The following is a 19378-nucleotide window of genomic DNA, read 5'->3' as shown; positions in this document are numbered from 1 at the left end:
GTGACTGCTTCAAAGAAGTCAATCAGGTTTAGGAGACATGATCTGCCTTTTGCAAATCCAAACTGGGTAGGGTCCAGAGTTTGGAGATTACCAATGTCTTTGTTTATGAGTTCCATGATGATATATTCCATGGCCTTGCAGACCAGGCTTGTGAGGCTAATGGAGCGGTAGTTCCCATGGTCCGTTGTGGCTTCCCCTTTGTGGAGTGGGATAACCGTCGCAATGCGCCATTCAGTGGGCAGAAAGCCTGAGGTGAGGCTATGATTCAACATGGTACTTGTGTAGGGTGCCAGTTCATTCTGTAGTTCATGTAGAACGCAGCCTGGGAAATTGTCAGGTCCCATGGATGCTGTGTTCTTGGCTTTGGAGAGTGTGTTTTTTACCTGTGCAGCTGTGATTACAAAAACTTTGCATTCTTCTGGTATAGAGATGGGCCCTCTAGGGGGTGATGGGGGGTTAAGTTAGCACTGAACCTATCTGCCAGGATGTTGGCAATATCAGTTGGTTCTGTATATTTAGTGCCATTGTTCTGTAACTCAGAGCAGATCTGAATGTTGCCATTGAGATTGTTGACATAGCTAAAAAATGCTTTGTGGTTGTCTTTAGTGTCAGTGGCAATTTTGTTTTTTTAACTAGCTTTGGAGGATTTTATGAGGGATCTCAGCTTCTTACTGAGGTTGACCAGGGAGTTCCTCCAGTCATGGGATTTTACTCTCTTTTGCAACAGTTGCTTTCTTCGGTTGTAGAGTTTGTTTATGATAGAGGACCACCATATTGGCTTCCTTTTTTTGAAAGATAGCATCTTGGTTCTGTGAGGGGATAGCATGATCCATGCACTTGTGTAAGTGCTTATAAAGTGCTTTGTGTAGGATTCAGCAGTTGTACCTCTATTGTCCGTCTGCATGGGTGTCATGAAGTTTGCCACTTCTGTCTTAAGAAGTGTGAAGTTGGCTTTGGAGAAGTTTTTTACGGTGGTTTCCCTAATTGGGGGTGGGGGCAGGATGTGGATGTCTAGAGTGATTAGCTTGTGGTCAGATCTGACCAACAAGGAATTGACCTCTGGTGTGGAACACCGGTTGCCCATGTTGGTAATGACCAGGTCTAGGATATTGCTGCCCTTGGTGGGGGTGTGAATAAGTTGATCCAAGGTGTTGGAATTTATGAATTCCAGAAAACGTTGAGCAAAATAGTTGGTACATGAGTTGTTTTCCCAGTTAATGGTGGGGTAGTTGAAATCACCCATTATTAGGGTGTTGGGTTGTACCCTAATACTTTCAAGTGTATCAAGAAATGAAGAGTGGGAATCCTGGGGCATGGTGGGGGGTCTGTAGCAAGCTACAATTTGGATTACGGTCTTGCCCGAGTTAGTTACACTTGGATAATCTCGGATGCATTATGCTGTGCAACTAGCCTGGAGGTGTAGATATCCTTAATGAATATGGACATGCCTCCACCTTTAGTGCTTCATTCCGGGTTAGGTGGCTGAAAGGTGTGGTATGAATTATAGCCTGGTAATGCAGGGGTGCTTTCTGGAGCTTTGAACCAGGTCTCTGTCACTGCACAGATGTCGATGTTCTCCAGTTTAAGAAGTGCCTTGAGTGACTGCATTTTGAGGTTTACACTTCTAGCATTGATTAGCATGTACTCAGATAACCATTTAATCTTTAAAGAAACTAACACAGTATATGAGAGTTGAACATACATAACTTTGTTAGAGGCAAAAATCTTGCTTACAAATAAAGCTGTCAAGAGCACACACTACATGCTTTACACATATCGCTCAGCATATACGTAGACCTTCTTATGCTGAGATACTTGAAAAGAACCTTTGCAAACCTCAAAGACCTCCTAAGCCATCAAACAGCAACACCTATCCACAACAACCACTAAAGCACACACCAAACGCAACACCTAACACCACACATAAGCCTACACCCGATGATCTCCCAAGAACAAAGACCATAAGGCAAGCAAACACTTTATGTTATACTCTTATAATAGGGAATTCTACTGTATGATTGTATGACTCACAGATGCCCCTCTCACCAGGCTGGATTAGGAGATAACAGTTAGTTGCCTATCTGGAGCCTGGATATACAATATCATGCAGGAATTCAAGTCACTGCAAAACAGGTACCAATATGATTATATCATAGTCCATCTGGGTATGAATGACCCAAGATGTATCTCATTGGACTTTAAGAGACGTTATGGATCTCTCTTGATATGTGTTACAGAAAGGTACAAGCCTTGTATTGAGCAGCATTCTACCTTCACCAAGGATGATACCACAGTATGAACAGAAAATCATTGATTTTAATAATTGACTTAGTTTCTGGTATCACTCCAGGGGAATCCAATAGCTATCAGCATGGGAGGACATGGTTAACTGACCATGGTGATTTGCCAAAGATGGTCTCCCCTTGTCATCCCTGGGCTTTAGGATATTGGCTAAAATGCATCCCCCCTCTCCTCTAGAGCCTTCTTAGGTAATGTCAAAATGACAAAACTACCAACATTGCAAAAAAAAAAAAAAAAAACTCAGAGCAACCTTAAGGTGTTACTGCTTAATGCTAGGAGCAGACTCAGATGGCATGATGCTGCTGTCCTTGGACCTCCATGCAAGAATATATGCTGTGAGGGGTTCTAATCCCACTCATAATTAGAGGAGCCTAAATAAGAAACTGAGTTTAAAACAGCAAAAAGTACTCTGTTAGTGCAAGGCTACAGTGCCTTCCACACATTTAGACCAGCAACAGTGCAGATAGGGGTTAAAGGTAGAGGTGTCTTGATCTATGTTAGCAACAAACACAACTCCAGGATGATGCTCTGAAGTTCATCCATGTCCAGGTCTCCATAGACAAGGACCCTTACCATGCCATGTCCTCATTGATGATATCACGTCACAAAGCTGTTGCCCTCAAAATAAAAACTGACCCTGAAAACACAACTAAACCTATAAAAGTTAGGAACTATTCTAAAGCAAATGACATCCTACGAAGCAAGAGTTTGTCAAAATTCATGGCTCCTCAACACCCTGAGAACACAGTTACCTATGCATAATTATTTACAGAAACCCTGTACAAACATGTAAATAAGTGAATTGAGGCTGCTGTACCTACCAGAAGTAAGCCTAGATCTAACACCAAAAACAAACCCCACCGGTGAAACCCTTATCTTAACAGGATATGTAACAAAAGGAAAAGTCATGACCAAAATCAGAAAGAGCAGCTCTCATAATAAAGTCCAACAAGTCCAATTACAAGGTCAGGTAGCTTCCCAGGCAAAGGCCAGTCACAAGGCCTTCTCCAGCTATATTAGAAACTTTAAAGGTAATACTCAGGAATGTGCAGAACTGGAGGCAAATGGCACAACCTTCACTGGCCAGGGTGACATAGTGAATCTTTTGGCTGATACATTTAACTCTAACTTCACAACTCACTCCTCCTGTAAAATTCATTCTAGCACATTCCCTAACTATCAGCAAGGAGCAGGTACTGGTGATGCTCAATAAGGTCAAAAACGCTGCTTCTGTGGGCCCAAACAATATCTCCAGTTTCCTTCTAAATAGCCTAAACATGACCTAGAAGGACCACTTGAGGCACTCTTCAACTACAGCCTCAAAACAGGTTATATGTCAGATGAATGAAGGGCTGCAACAGTCATCCCTTTCCATAATGGTGAACCATCAACCGACCTTGGGAACTACAGACCTATCAGTCTGACAAGTCTAATATGGAAAGCCATGGAATAAATTTTCATGGAAATGATAAACAGGGACACTGGCAACCTATAGACACTGGACACACTGCAGTATGGCTTTGTTAAGGGAAGGACTTGCATACTCAACCTGTTAGACTTCTTCAGGAGGGTCACTAAGGCTGTGGATGAGGGGAAAATGGTGCATAACACCTATTTTGACCTAGCCAAGGCATTTGATACAATACCTCAATCAGGTATTGTTGACAAACTCTGAGAACTAGGCATAAATTCTTAAATAACTCACTGGATTGCTGGTTGTCTCACAGATAGGACCCAGGAAGTCATGGCCAAAATCAGAAAGAGCAGCTATCCTAGAGCCCCCTGGGCTCCATGTCACTACCGGTCTTGTTTCGCATCTACTTCTTGGAAGTCAAGGCTAATGTCAAAGGCCTCTGGCTCACCAAGTTCACAGATGACTGTTACTTTGGAGCTATCAGATTCCCACCATGAATCAAATATTCTACAAGAGGGCCTCACACAAGCAAATGACTGACGCCAAAGCCATGGATTAAAACTAAATGTGAAGAAATGCATTGCAGTGATCTTTGGGAAATTATGCATTCAAGCTAATTACTCCATTGAAAAAACACCCTTATAGTTGACATGATAGTAACGGTTCTGGGAAGATATGTAGATAATAATCTGGCCTTAGACCAACATGTTACCAAAATAGTAAGAAAATCATTCTATGTCCCCCAACTCATAAACAAGAGCATGCATGTGACATCCATGTCCAAGGAAGGTACAGTACCTCCTACTTAGCCCTTATCAGACCTATCTGTGCGTACAATGCCTCTTTTGGCATGTACTTAACCAGGCACTTGCAGTAGCTGGAATGCCCTGCAAGGTTCCTCACCAGCAGAATCCAGGGTATGAATATCTTCTCTTACTCAGTCATCTACAGGTTACTGAGAGACAGTCTATGCCTGGAATATAAGGCATCCTCAGATCCAACTCTGATGGATCTCTTGTACATCTGCAAAACAAACAGCACAAGAACTTTGCTAGAACATGCTGGAGACACCAATATGTGCCTCAAAAGATCCCTGTGCTGTGGAATAAGCTTGTCATCTAGGTGAAGCAGAATTCATCCCTGATCCTTTTCAAATGAAACCTTGATCATTGGATAGGAAATCACAACCCCCCCCTACCTAAGTCTGGCCTCCATGTATCTGATGGACAAAGGTAAGCAGTAAATAAATTAACCCAAACTAACATATTCCCCCACATAACCCTTAGCTATCTCCTTGTAATATATCCCACCATATAGACATCCAAGGATCTGAGGGACAAAACTGGGTTGGATTGCATGGCTAGGCTTGTAAAGACCTTGGTGGTCATTCACCTAGTATAAACCTATGAACCTATGAACCTATGAATACTGCTTTCCTGCCAGTTACACAGAAGTACAGTATGGATGTTGGGCATCTGTGAAATGATGTTCTGAGTTTGAATGCAAGGTTGGTCAAAAACAAATTGGCTACAGTAGGGGAAATCATGATTTATCCAAGATTCTACAAACTCAAAAATTATCTGTAAGTACAGAGGTACAGGGGGACAAAGTCACATGTGATGGAGGTCTGGAGGCAGGTGGAGTTGCACCCCATCCAAGAAACAAAGTTCAACTTATTCTATTTCGGTCAAGCAGAAGCTGAATTTCATGAAATTGTCACTTCATGCATGCCCTAGATTCAGCGCATAATTCTAATTAGAGCAAAAAGAGGTGAGAACAGTCAGTAAAAAAAGGATGAACAGTCAGTATAAAGGGGTTAAGAGTCAAAAAACTTCCTTTGTACGCATCTTATTCACTCCATATCCTGAGAAATCAAGTAAAACCCTTCTGATGTCATCAGATAATTCCCTCACAAAGTAAGACCCCCATTTTCTCTCTACTGATATATGACCTTTACCTTTTATTTGTTAGACTGCCTTTAGACTCACAGACCTTGAGAAGCCTCATCCAGTCTTTTGAACAATGGATTCCAGAAACAATGTGCAGTCAAGAATGACAGTGTCTTCACTGCTGAATGTGACGTAAGTAAGGTGACATTTTCCCACTATCAGCTTGAAGCTGAGAGATTGTTGCATGAAGTTTGCTCTTTCAGATTTCTAATGTTCTTCTGCTGTGTGTGTAGACTGGAATGGCTGCTTGGAAGAAACACATAGTAGGCATATGGTTCATCGTTTGTCTTTGTGTCTATCAATTTGAGCATGTATAAATCTATCTACCTACCTATCTATTTTTAGAAAATCCACCAAAAGCAGCTTTTCACCAATAAACTTGTAAAAACACATGAAGAAAACAGTGGTGTCTTGATTACAAAGCACTTAAAATTTCAAGATAAAACTAAAATACCTCCAGTTAAACATCATATCAACTCTAAAAACCAAGAAAATAATCAGAAAGACCAGGGAAAAGAACTAAAACATTGAAACCTAAAACCACATGGATTTAACTACCTAGACTATCTACATTATCTTACTGCATATTGTAACATCCAACTTCTAAAAAAGCAGTAGAAGGACAGTGCAGAGTTAAGAAAAGATTTAAAAATACACTCAGGTAATACTTAATGGAGATTTCCTGAGTGTATTTTTAAATGTTTTTCTTAACTCTTTTGTAATGTTTTCACAAAGTTAGCCTTTTGGAAGTTGGAATGAAGAGGAAATGACATTTTAAAGTGAATGTATCATGTGATGAGTTTAAACCTTGTGACAATTGAAGCCTTACAAAAGGAATTTTGTAGAAGTTAACCTCAGTCTGAAGAAGTCTCTATAGAGTTGAGATGAAAGCACTAACTGGAGGTGATTTTATTGTTTTATTAAAGTGTGGTAACCTAAGAAGACACCACTGTTTTCTTTATCTATTTTAGAATAGCTTAACGTTCTGTGCATAGGCTTGGCAAATTGATTTAACTTGGAGACAGTCGCAGAAGTGTATGCCCTGTTCAGTTTGATCCTCACATAAACATGGCTTCACAATTTGACTTTTGCAGTGCTTTATGAGAACTGAATTCCTATATAAAGGGCCAAAGCAAAGCTTGACAGCGACATCATTAAAATATCTTTTAATTTTACATAGTGTTGCACTTTGTTTATGTAGATTAGGACAGTTCTGTTTATTTATTCAGATAAAATTAATTTCAGAAAAGAAATATCTACTATGGCTCTGAAGTTATCAGAATGTTTCGAGATAACACTATCTTTCCAAAGTACCCCCCTTCATCTGGGGACATCTGGCTTATTTTTTTTTTATTGTCAGTGGCACACTCTCCTTTGAACAGAAGGCTGCAAGTTCCATCCCCATACCAGCTACCTGGATTCACGTTTCAGTACTGATGTTTATACTGCAGCATGGGAGGAGGGTTGTTATCCTTCAGATGAAATGTTAAACTGATATCACACTTGCCTGTGTTTGCGGTAGATTGGGGGTGAAAATGATCTTATGGCACTAATTGAAGAGAGTGAAGCCTTTTTATTAAAGTAAATCATAACTGCAGATAAAATACATTAAAATAAATTATTTCCTTTTTATACTTAAACTTTCATTTTTTTCTAGCCGTTAACACTAACCAAGTTTTTAACAAATCATATCTAAATACCTTTTAAGAAGCTTAATTTCTTGTAACAAAGGTACTGGATTTAAGTATGAATTCTTTTCAAACATTTCCTTTCTCATAACACAGATCTTTCTCTCTCCGTGTCCTCTATTCATTTTGATCACATACTTTTATACAAATATAACCACATCACTTATTATTTCACTTTTATTTAAATTATTTCACAGTGATCTCCCACTCCTGGTCCACATCTGCTGAGTAATATATATTATTTTATCACCTTGCTCTGTCACTCAACTTGTTTATAAAAACCTTAAGCTGACACATCTCTGTTGTTTTGCGTTAACGTATAGTATGTCATAGCTCCCAGGTCCTCTCTCAAACACTTCTTTTGTCACAGCTTGTTATAACTGCGTGTTACCTCGTCATCTACCTTATGCCATTTTTGTTATCATACAAACTTTAATTTACTGATTTGTATTGCATTTGATTAGTCACAGGTGGCTTCAAATGTGCAAACCTCCATAAAATTCCATCATGTTTTCAGTTTTTTTTTATCCTGTTATTCCTTTCTGATTGATTCTTTATTTGTTTTTTTTTCAGAATATCATAACTTTCTTCTCTATAAAATCTATTTATTTATGCTGCAATCTTTGTTTTTTCTATTCCCCTTCATACTGAGCTTTCCATATTTTTTATGTTCTTGGTCATATCTTTATTCTTCTCTTCCCTCCTTCATCTTTCCATTTTATTTCTTCTTTACACATGCCCCATATAACAGAATTTCATCAATGTCCTGACTAAATTACCTGTAGTCAGTGTAAATACTATACAAGATTTCCACTGAAAATAAGCTGTGCTTACTGGTACTAACTTGGTAAAAAAAAAGTAAGTAAATATATAAATTAGTTTTTGTATACCAAGCATATGACATTAGACACATCAGCTCATGAATGAATTTTATTAATTTATTCTTTCACTCATTCATTCTTGCTCTGATTACTCACTTATTCCAGCTTAGTGTCATAAGGGGTCACTTTATCCAGTTTGGGGTCATGTGGGAGCTAAAGCCCATTCTGATATTCATAGAGTACAAAGCAGAGGAAATAATCCCAAACAAGCTCTTGATGCATCACATGATATGCGTACACACACACACACACACACACACACACACACACACACACACACACACACACACACACACACACACACACACACACACACACACACACAAAATTATAATTTGCACAAAAGCCCAGTTCACCTACATCTTTAGGATGTGAGACGAAACCACTGCACCTAGCAAAACTCTGAATAAATAAAAGGAAGAATTCCAGACCAAGTCCAGATAGCACCTCTGCCAAGAACTAAACTGGGAGGACCAAGCATTGTGATACGTCAACACTAACCTCTCCCCAATGTACTGATCACTCTGAATGCAAAGATGAATAAAATACTATTGAATTCACAATAAAATGAAAATGCAAGCCACAAAACAGTGTCCAATCAGGAAACATGAATAAGACTGTTCAGAGAGGCTTTATTTTAATTTTCCATTCCCCCTCATCAGGGCTGATGAGTTATCCCTGTGGAATTAGGACTACTATATCCTATGGATTGTTTTGTTTTTTTCACAGAAACCAGTGTCAGGCATGCAGGTGGAGTTTGAATAGGTGTGCCCCGGTCACAGGAAGATTACAAATTGGCACTTCAAAGTATGGACGCCTTTTCAATGACTGCCGAAATTAACTTGCTCACTACAAATGCTCAAGGATATAATTTTGCAAGTATCTTGCAGTTTGGAAAAAGGACTGTTTAAGCAATGACATCTAACAATGAGAGAGAAAGAGAGACAGAGAGAGCCGTAGCTGGTAGCAACTGTAGCAGTCTGTGGGGTATGTGTATGTGTGTTTGTAGTCCTTATGCACAATACAAGTATGTATGCCTTCATGTGCAAGTAATCCCTATGCTGAGAAAATTATTTTGCTATGCCCTGTCTTCTTTTAATCTATTTGTTAGATAGGAAAGCATGATACTACCTGCCTTAGTGACTTATTTAGAGACTCACAGAAGGCAAACGGCGGTAGGAAGAATCAAACCCTGAATGATTGAAGCGGTTTATTAAGAACTTAGAGTTCTAACCCTTTACACTAACAGGCAGCCATGTATTGAATTATTCATTTTCAGATAAATCGCTGAGGCTACAGTCAGTCAATAATGCCACTCATTAGAAGTTCATAGTTCCTGTTGTACAGCAAATACATGTTGATGCAAAACCTTTTTCTTTTTGTTAACTTTTTAAGAAAACTACAATTGTATGGTACTTAAGGCTCTGAGCTGTTAAAAAATTGTTGCATCTGGTAGTCGATAGTATAAGGTATGAATCCTTCGGCCTCCATTTGCCGAGTGTGTGGCTTTGAGCAAGTCACTTAACCAGACAGTGCTCCAGTGTCACCCCTGAAAATGAAAATAATGTTTACAATTTCCCCCTCATTATTGTTGGCTTTGTCCAGAGTTCTTGAGCAAAGATGAAGATGGGTATTTTGGTCTGTTCCTCATAAAATGTATGGCTTTCTAGCAAGTTGTTATGGATTGTTGTTTTAAAAAAAAAACAAAATTTATGTTCTTCAGGAAATACTAATGTAAGTTTTGCCATAGATTTTTTCCTCATACCTATGGTCTGTTCCTCATAATATTTGTTGCTTTCTGATAAAAAAATGGTACTTTTCCGTTATCGGGGAAACAGTTGAAATGCGGTTAGACAACTGGGAATGTAGTGTCTTTTCATGTGTTTCTCTGATGAATTGACAAGGTAATTGTAAAATATAACAGGTATTTCTGTTTTGGATACATACTATACATGTAAGTTTAATTAATTAATATTATTATTTTAATTAAAACGTGCTGGGATTAACATCGGAAATGCATGACAACACACTGTATTTAGAGATCATCAACCACATTGACGTTGTTTGCCCGTTAAAAGAATAGTTAAAAAAAAAAATAAAAGGATCTTGATGATGTGAAGACTTTTCTCCATACACACAAAATAGAAATGTAGAAATACACTTGGGGTACACATGCAGTCATTGAGCCATAAATACAGGTGAAAGGATATGATTGTCATCCTAGAAACAACTGTTTGATAGTACATGGTTTCTTTTTCCAAGCATCATCTACTGCTTTGAGTTGTATATATAAATGCATGTATGTTTTATTTCACAAAGCTAGTAAACATGTCATCTGAAGCATAAGCCCAATCCCAAGTGTTGTGTTTTACAAGTACTTCGGAACAAAAATAAAAAAAAATAAAAAAGACGTACATAGCCATCCTCAGGTGATATGAACAACTTTGCAGTAGCCCCTTACAGGACAAAAATCAGTTTGAAAACAGAAAGCGTCAACGATGTGACAGTGTTAAGTTGGCATTCACTCAACATTGTGATTTCTATTGTCAGATGTCTTTGCAGCCAAAAGCTAATAATGAACACATTCTGTCTGAAGAGATCTGTGTATGTATTTCTCTCTGTGTATGTATTTCTCTCTGTGTAAGCTATCAGGAGAACAGTTTCTGCGCGACCGTTCAACTGCAATCTACTTCTTTCACATATTTGTTAATCAGATATCAAAAAAGTGAATAAAGTTAATACAGTTAATTTCTTTCTTTTATAATTCATTCTTTAAACACATTACAAGAATATACGGTCAAAAGATATGTCAAAGAAGTGGATTACAGTTGAAGGATCATGTTGGCACTGTTGCCCTGATAACAGAAAAGTACCAAAACAATTATGGACTGCAATTATTTCATAATAGCTAATTGTGAGTTCAGACATCATACCCCTTAAGAAAATGCTAATGCAAAATCTGCTATACTAACAACTTGCTAAGTATATGAGACCTATATTTAAAACCTGTTCCTGATTTGATTGTTTCTGTATTCTTGAACTAAAAGATTAGGAGGGTGTGGGGAGTGCATTTGGTTGCACTGTGTAGTTTTCACAGCAGTGAGCTAAATACACGTCTAGATCATTAGTTGTGTATTTCATTTGATAGCAAACAAACATCTGCTGTGTGTGTGTGTGTGTGTGTGTGTGTGTGTGTGTGTGTGTGTGTGTGTGTGTGTGTGTGTCAAAATACTTGGTTCCTCTAACCCAAAGTAGCTATTATATTAAGAAGAATCAAATGTAGTTAATGGGAATGTCATCATATTATCCATGTTATTTGGGTGTAATTCTTGGTCCACGTGTTTGTTGAATATTCACAGTATGTTTATTAATAAAGTGGACAGCATTCATTTAGCTTCTGTGTAACTCTGACCAAGTCACTTCACCAAAGAATACTCCTGGGCTACTCCTGAAAAGGGACAGTTGTGTCCAGTGGGCTATACAAGCTTTTAACATATTAATTATACATGCACATACTGCTAATTAGTGCTTCAGTGTATGTTATTTGAATCTCAGCTGGTATTTTGTTGTTTAATTGGTTGCCAGATACATTTTTAATATGTCGTAAATTCAAGGGAAGAGACATTTACTGTTGCTCATGCTAAGTTTGTTTTCATTGTGTATTTAGTTCTGGCTATCAAGTGGTTGTCACTGTTTTTGCCGTAAATTTTGAAATGATTTTTAAATTAAATTCAAATCTCTAATCAATGCAAAACTGGTATAACTTGCTATTCTTGAATTTGTGTTATGATATTCTTTTTCTCTTTTTATTGAGGTGAAATGTCTTTGTGCCATTCTCCCACTTCTGTTCTATAGTTATTAACTTGATTTGTTGCATTATAGCATGCTAACTATTCATCCAAGCAATTATCCTTGAGCACAACAAATGTATTCTCTTTGCTGTGTATATTGACATATGTATATGCATGATTAGACTGCAGTATTTATTGCTTTTTCATATGAAAATATAGAGAAATTGTCTTTCATTTTTAGCAATGGATTTTGGGTGAATTGTTGTCATGCATTCTATTATTTATTGGGGTGTTTTTTTGGTGTTCAGATGTTGTACATGCTCTCTGGCCTATCTGCTGTGCTCCTACTGTGCCTGTAATATATATGGGTGGGCGGGATATCTCTAACATTATCACTGTTGTATTAGACAGGAGTGGCATCTATAATATTGTCAGTGTTAGAATTTTAACTAATGTGATGTTTCAGACATTGTCACCATTATACCACTGACAGGTGTGGCATATCTCAGATATTATCCATGTTGTACCCATCATCTCCAGCATTGTCAGTTTTCTGTCTGTGATTGTTACAATAACACTTTTGTTGTCAATGTGTTAATTGTGACAAGTGGAATGTTTAAATCTGGGTCCATGTAGTCTTTGTGTCAGGAAGTCTGATGACTTCATTAGTGTCTATACTGTGCCTGTGACAGGTAAAATGTCTCCAAAATTGTCACTGATGTAACGTTGACAGATGTGATAGTCTTTCATTGAAAGTATTGCACTTTTAACAAGTCTAATACCTCCAGCATGGTCAGTGTAGTACCTTTGACATGTATGAAATCTCCACCACTATCAATGCTGCACCTGTGACAGGTGCAACATCTCCCACATTGTCAGTGTTGCACCTATGACAAGTATAATGTCATCACATTTATTATTGCACTTTCTGTGCTAGTTATGCCATGCCATCATTGGCCATGAAGTGTCTATGCCAGTCATAATGACTCCTTAACTGTTCCTGCACAGGAAATGGAGAAATTCTTTGTTAGTCAATGCCATCTCTGTGCCACTTGTGTGGGTATGAGATGTCTCGTCAGTACAGCTTATTCCATTTTGTAGTATATTTTTAGCTCATCTCAGCTGGTTGTTAGCTTGATATCACCTCCTGTCCACATTCACAGGGTCTACCAAAACCACCTTAGCCACCCCCTGGACCCTACCTGAGCCACATGCAGTGCCAGTGAGGAGCTAGAGGATGGTGATTCAGTGTCATAATACTGCTGAGTAACATGCCGTGACCCACCATCCCATTTATGTGAGCTCCCTATGCCTGCCTTTGGGAGGTCTATATGCAACCTCCTGGCCAAGCAGTTCACCTACTGAAGGTTTGAGCTTTCAGGATTTTCCTGCTGCTATTACAGAAACCTATACCACCTGTTCTAGTACATTCTGATTCAAAAAACAATGGCATATCTGTATAAAAACCTCACCGATGGATTATGATGTTAACTCTTTTTTATATAACTTTGATTAGAATTTGTCTTTCTGATATAGTTCTTAGGCTTCAACTCAGTGAAATATATTCATCTCCAAAATCTGTAACATCAGGAGTCCCTCAAGGTGCCATCCAGGAAAGATTGAAACTGTAGTTATGGATGTCTTTGCACTTTTGCTGATGATTGCAAGATTCAAGCAATCATATCAAATCCCAATAAAAATTAAAATGTTTAGCTAATATTAGATTAGTTTGAGTAAGAATGTTAATATAACAATCTGAAAATTAATTTACCCTAAACTGTTATAATAAAATATTGTTTGTGTCTTTCGGCTTTTTCCCGGTTAGGGGTCGCCACAGCAGAACTCTGGTCCACTAATGATTGGCACTAGAGTTTTACATGCTGGCTTGCCGGGCCTAACGCACAACCTTCAATGAAGGAATGCCCATTCACGCATGTCGCCAGACAGAAGACGCTCTAACTGAGGATCGAACGGGCAACGTCTAACTGTGAGGCGACAACGCTACCGCAGCACCATAAAGTATGGTAAGGGTAAAACTATATTCATCTTTTTCATTCCATGACCAACTATTTAAAAGAGGTAATAGCTATACATACTTGGGCTCTACACTTAAATTCATATTTTCAGCTAATATACCATATTTAGTTAATAATCTGTCTCTTGCTATTCATTTGCTACTTAAAACTCTATTATTTCATAGTGCCAAGGTCCTCCTTATGTTGTATGTTTCCATGGTTTGGAATGTTCTTTTTTTTTTAAACAGCTTTATTGAAAACATTATTGTAATGAACAAACATTTGAAAAAGATTAAACAAAAATGTTTTTGAGTACAATTTTTAAAAATAGAAAACATGAATATAATAATTATAATAACAAAGAACTATATACAATGATGTTCACTATATATCAAACAACAAAATCAGTTATAGTAATATTTTTGTAGAAAAACAAGAACGGAAAAGATATAGGAGATAAAGGAAAAAAAGAAGAAAAGGAAGATTACCGCATTAATTATTAATCTAATTCTTTAACTAGCAGTTCACGTAGGGCTTTCCGTTGATAATATAAATTTGTATTCTTCGTAGATTTGGATTTAATAGTCAACATTTCTAACTTAGATATTTCCAAGAGAAGACCTTTAAATTCATTAAGTGAAGGAATAGATGAAAACTCCCAGTTTCTTGTAATTAATTTCCTGGCAATGGACAATATAGACCAGAGCAAAGAATATTTGATTTTCTTTATACAGTCTCTAACTGGTGTGTTGAATAATATAAGTGATTTGATGAGCAAAAAATTGTCTGTAAATATAGCCTGTAAAAATATATTAACTTCTTCCCAAAATGTCTTTAATAATAGACAATCATAAAATATATGATTCCAATTAGCATTTATTTCTGTGCTACATCTCCAGCAAACAATATCTTCTTGCAGATTCCAAGATGGCTGCCAACTAGACTAGTCCCTATTCTTTGAGCTCCTCACAGATTTGTAACATCTCTATTTTTTTACAACTTTGTAATAATATTTTTCCTCAGTTTTTTTCATAAAAGGATTCTACAAATCTCTCTACATACATTTGGAATATTTTTTTATCTTGAATTTTATTTTGGGATATATTTTACCTCAGAACAGTTTGTGGTGTTATCTGATTTGGTCACCTGCTGCTTCAGAATCTTCCTGGAACTTGTCACTCTGGCATCAGCATCTAATCTCTGGGCATGGCTACTAAATCTGACTCCATGGAGACTCAGTCTACAAAGGCCAAATTTTCTTCAGTGCACTCACCTGAAAAAGATACCACTTCAAAAGATTGAGAGCATCTAAAAATTCTCCTGAATCTTCCAAAGTAAGTAACAAAGACTTGAATGACTCAAACTTTTATTTAGATGAACTAAAGCTAGCATTAAAGCCTATACAAAGTGCTATTCAAAACTTCTCAGAACAATTTATGATTTGGTAATACTTTAAAAGCAAATAAATGACAGAATGAGTACTATGAAAACAGTAATTCAGCTTTAGAGATAAAAAATTGAGTCATTGGAAAGTGATCTAAAAGTCTAAAGATAAAGCTATTTCTGAAATACAAACTAAATTGATAGACTTAGAAGCCAGAATTACAGAAACAACATTATTATTCGTGGTTTGCCAGAATCTTATGATAATAATAATCTGCTGTCTGTGTCTAAGAGTATCTTTGAGGCATTATTAAACTGTGAAGCATCCTCAAAAATATAACTGTAGAGAGAGCACACAGAGCATTACGTGCAAGGTAAGATGCTTCTTCACCAAAGGATTATATATACAAAGGTTATTAAACTTCCAAGATGCTTTTCACCAGGATATATATATACAAGAGTTATTAAACTTCCAAGATGCTTAAATTTTACTGGCAATAAAGTAAAACAATTTTGTAGGAAATCTACTCTAGTATCCTCCTGGATTTTCCTTCTCAAATAAAACTAAATAGACAAAACTTTCTCCCTATTGTGCAGACTTGATAAAGAGGATAAGATTTTGTATGTCTTATCAAATACCTTGTCCTTTACATTTAATGAAAAAAGGTTTATGTGTTCTGATCCTAAGGCAAAAGATGTTTTTAAAGCATTTAAAAAGCTTCCGGATTCAGTCTCCTAATACTTCATTTATGTGTTGGGTACAAATGTGATGATTATATATTTTTTTTCCTATAAATGATATGTTCCTACAGACAGTATGTGTAATTTACTGTTAAATCTATTCGTACCAAGGGTGTACACAGTGTTTATATATGTACAGTATATTCTTTTCCTTTCTTTTGAAAACAGGAAGAGATACTGTTTTTATTGTGAACAAATATATTCCTTCAGGAATATAGACTCAGTTTCTAGCTTTTAAATAAGCCTTGTGGTTCCTTTTATAGCTGCATGTAGTTTTCATGTTTTGTTTAGTTATAACAAGTACAATGCTTTATTTACAATTACGATTTTTTTGGGAGGGAGATTTTAGAGACTCTCGAGGCTATACAGGCGAAAATCTTCTTGTTTTCTCCATCAGCTGTTGTTTCACTGTTGTTTCTATCACTATTCCTGGAAGCTACGGAGTTCAGCAGTGGCGTCATCGCGAAGACATTTCACTGGTTCGGTTTCAATCAGTCAGAAAGCACACTTGGCTTTAGCGCAGTCAACTGCTGTCAGCTGGATACTTTCTCGTTTTAGTGAGGCTTTGCTTTTATGGAAGAAATGATGGAAAGTGTTCATAGGTCCAGATATAGCTCTGCTACATCTATTTTCAAGGTATTCAATTTTATTTATATATATATATAGTTTTATTTTCAAGTCATTATGTACTGTTTTCATATCAGGTAAAATATTTTGTTATTTTGTTCTTTTAAGTAAAGGTGTGCATAGTTTGAAGCAACATAAAAGGGTATTTTAGATAAACTGATTTTTTCACATCTGAATACTCAGATAATAAAAACAAATATACTCTGGGTTATATGTTGTAATAGAAACATGATATAAATGTATATATTTGTACAGTATAATAATTTTGTTTTCCTATTCAGATCTAAATGTTTTGTTTAAATAATTTTGTCCATACAGGAGAATTGTAGACTACATTTCGCTAGTTTAAAAATTAATTTGTTATATTTATGTTTGTAAGTAAGCATATATATATGGACACATTCCTCCAAATGATTAACTTGTTACATTCCAGCACAAACAACAGACAATGGAAATGTATGCTGAATTTGTTTTGTAGAATGTCTTCAGTGACAAATCCATACATGTTTGATTAAAATTCAGGTAAGCATAACTGGCTAAATGCATGTAACATGAAACATGATAAATAGAAACTACTGTGTAAGATTCCAGTAATTTTTTTTACATTTTTTTGGTTTCACCAATAGATGCTTATTAGTAAAGTGTGTTTGCTTATGATGTTAAAATATGGATGCAAACACATTTTTAAGGTGGTTAGTAGTCCAGCAGCTCTAAGCTTTTATTTTGCTGGTTAGGGAGGAGACTTCTCACTACTTTTTACCTGTTTTAATTTTAGTTGTTAACCATATTTCATATATTTATGCTGTGAGTCAGATTTTAATGTCATAGTTATTCATAATATCATTATAGTGAAACATGATTTTTACTAACTAAAACATTAATGTTAAATTTATCTTTCTTATACTTTTATATCTTGGTAATTTATATATATTTGATTCATTTTAATATTTAGAATGTGATGCTGAAATTCTTTAAATTGTTGTATATCTTACTTAAATGGGCTTCATTATACTAAATACATGAGTAGGGATTGAGTATGTTGGACATCTTGTATTTTAGTGTTATATGTAAATATGTTTTGATATTATAATAATGTTTTTCTTGTTTAGTTAGGTTTTTTTAAAGTTTACTATATTATAAAATTTGATGATACAAATGTTTTTGGTAGTATACTTACTTACTTACTATATTTACTTCTATTTTTGGGGTGGGTTGGGGGTGGTTAGGAGGGGAGGTACTTAGGATATTACAGGATCTTTAAAATAATCTTTTTGGGAGATATCAAGTTACATTATAATAAGTATAAGGAACTGAGGTTTATAGTTATATAACATCTAAAGCCTTATGGTATAGTTATATTTCTATTATTTATTATTTATATGTACTTTAATTATATATATGATTGAGAAGAGGCTAATGAAATGTGAGAAAACAAAGAATAAAATAAAATCTACTATTTTTCATCTACTAATAATTCACGCTAAGTATTTGCTTCCTAGAGAAAATATAGATAAAAATGAGAAAAAAAAAAAAAGAAAAAAGAAGAATGGGATTTAAAGCTGGTAAAGTGGTAAATTCAGTTGCATTTTAAGTGGGGTGGCCATTATAGTTAAAATAACTTTCAGGGAACTCTGGTGTGGGAACTGAGTGAGAATGGAAGATGGTGTTACATTATCTCCTGTTTCCATGATATTGATAAAACCAATTATATTTTTTTTAATCTTTATGGCCCTTGTGAACAACAACATATCTTCTTTATACAAATTTATAATATTCTCTCCTCTTTAAAGATCATTACTTTATTTTGGGGGGACTGGAATGCTATCATTAATCCTGACATTGACCCGTTAGTAAATCCTCCTCATTATAATTTCAAGCATCCACATCTTGGAAGAAATAATAATGGACCTCAACCTCACAGACCCTATTTCTCATATAACACAGTATGACAAAAGAAAATTTCATACTATTCAAAATGTTATAAGTCATGGTCAGGAATTAGATTAGATTTTTCTTATTTCCAACTTCCTTACTAATAGGAAAATTAGTTACTCTCTTGAACCCAGATTTTTTCTGATCACTCTAGGAAATATCTCTTGGAATTAGTTTGGCTTCAAATGCATTAGATACATCTTTATAATAATTGGACACTGAATAATAATTTTACTTTCAATGAAAAATACACATAAATTAACAACTGAGCATTGAAAAAGAGCAACTCTTTAAATTTAGATTTCCTTTTAATGCCACAGATATACAATAGGCTGCATAAGGCAAGGTTTATAAAGTATTATTAACAAAAGCATCATAAACAATAAAGCAATAAAAGAAATAAAAGGAAACAAAATTAAAACAAAACAAAAATCAATACAAAATAATTGCTAATATCTCTAATTATATCTGTAGTTTAAGTTTGGGTTTTCCCAAAAAGTACTACACCACCTACACCGAAAACATAAAGGCAAAGGCTCTTCTGAACCTACATAACATGGGCATACCTAAAGTGCTAGCCAGGTTTCTAAGGAGTGCTAAACAAGAATCTTCCTCCGTTTATCTCTTCCTATAAACATCAATAAACATAATAACAT

This window comes from Protopterus annectens, chromosome 8.part0, assembly GCF_019279795.1.
Source record: "Protopterus annectens isolate FY-2018-M chromosome 8.part0, PAN1.0, whole genome shotgun sequence".
Lineage (NCBI taxonomy): Eukaryota > Metazoa > Chordata > Ceratodontiformes > Protopteridae > Protopterus > Protopterus annectens.
This window is presented reverse-complemented; position numbering follows the sequence as displayed.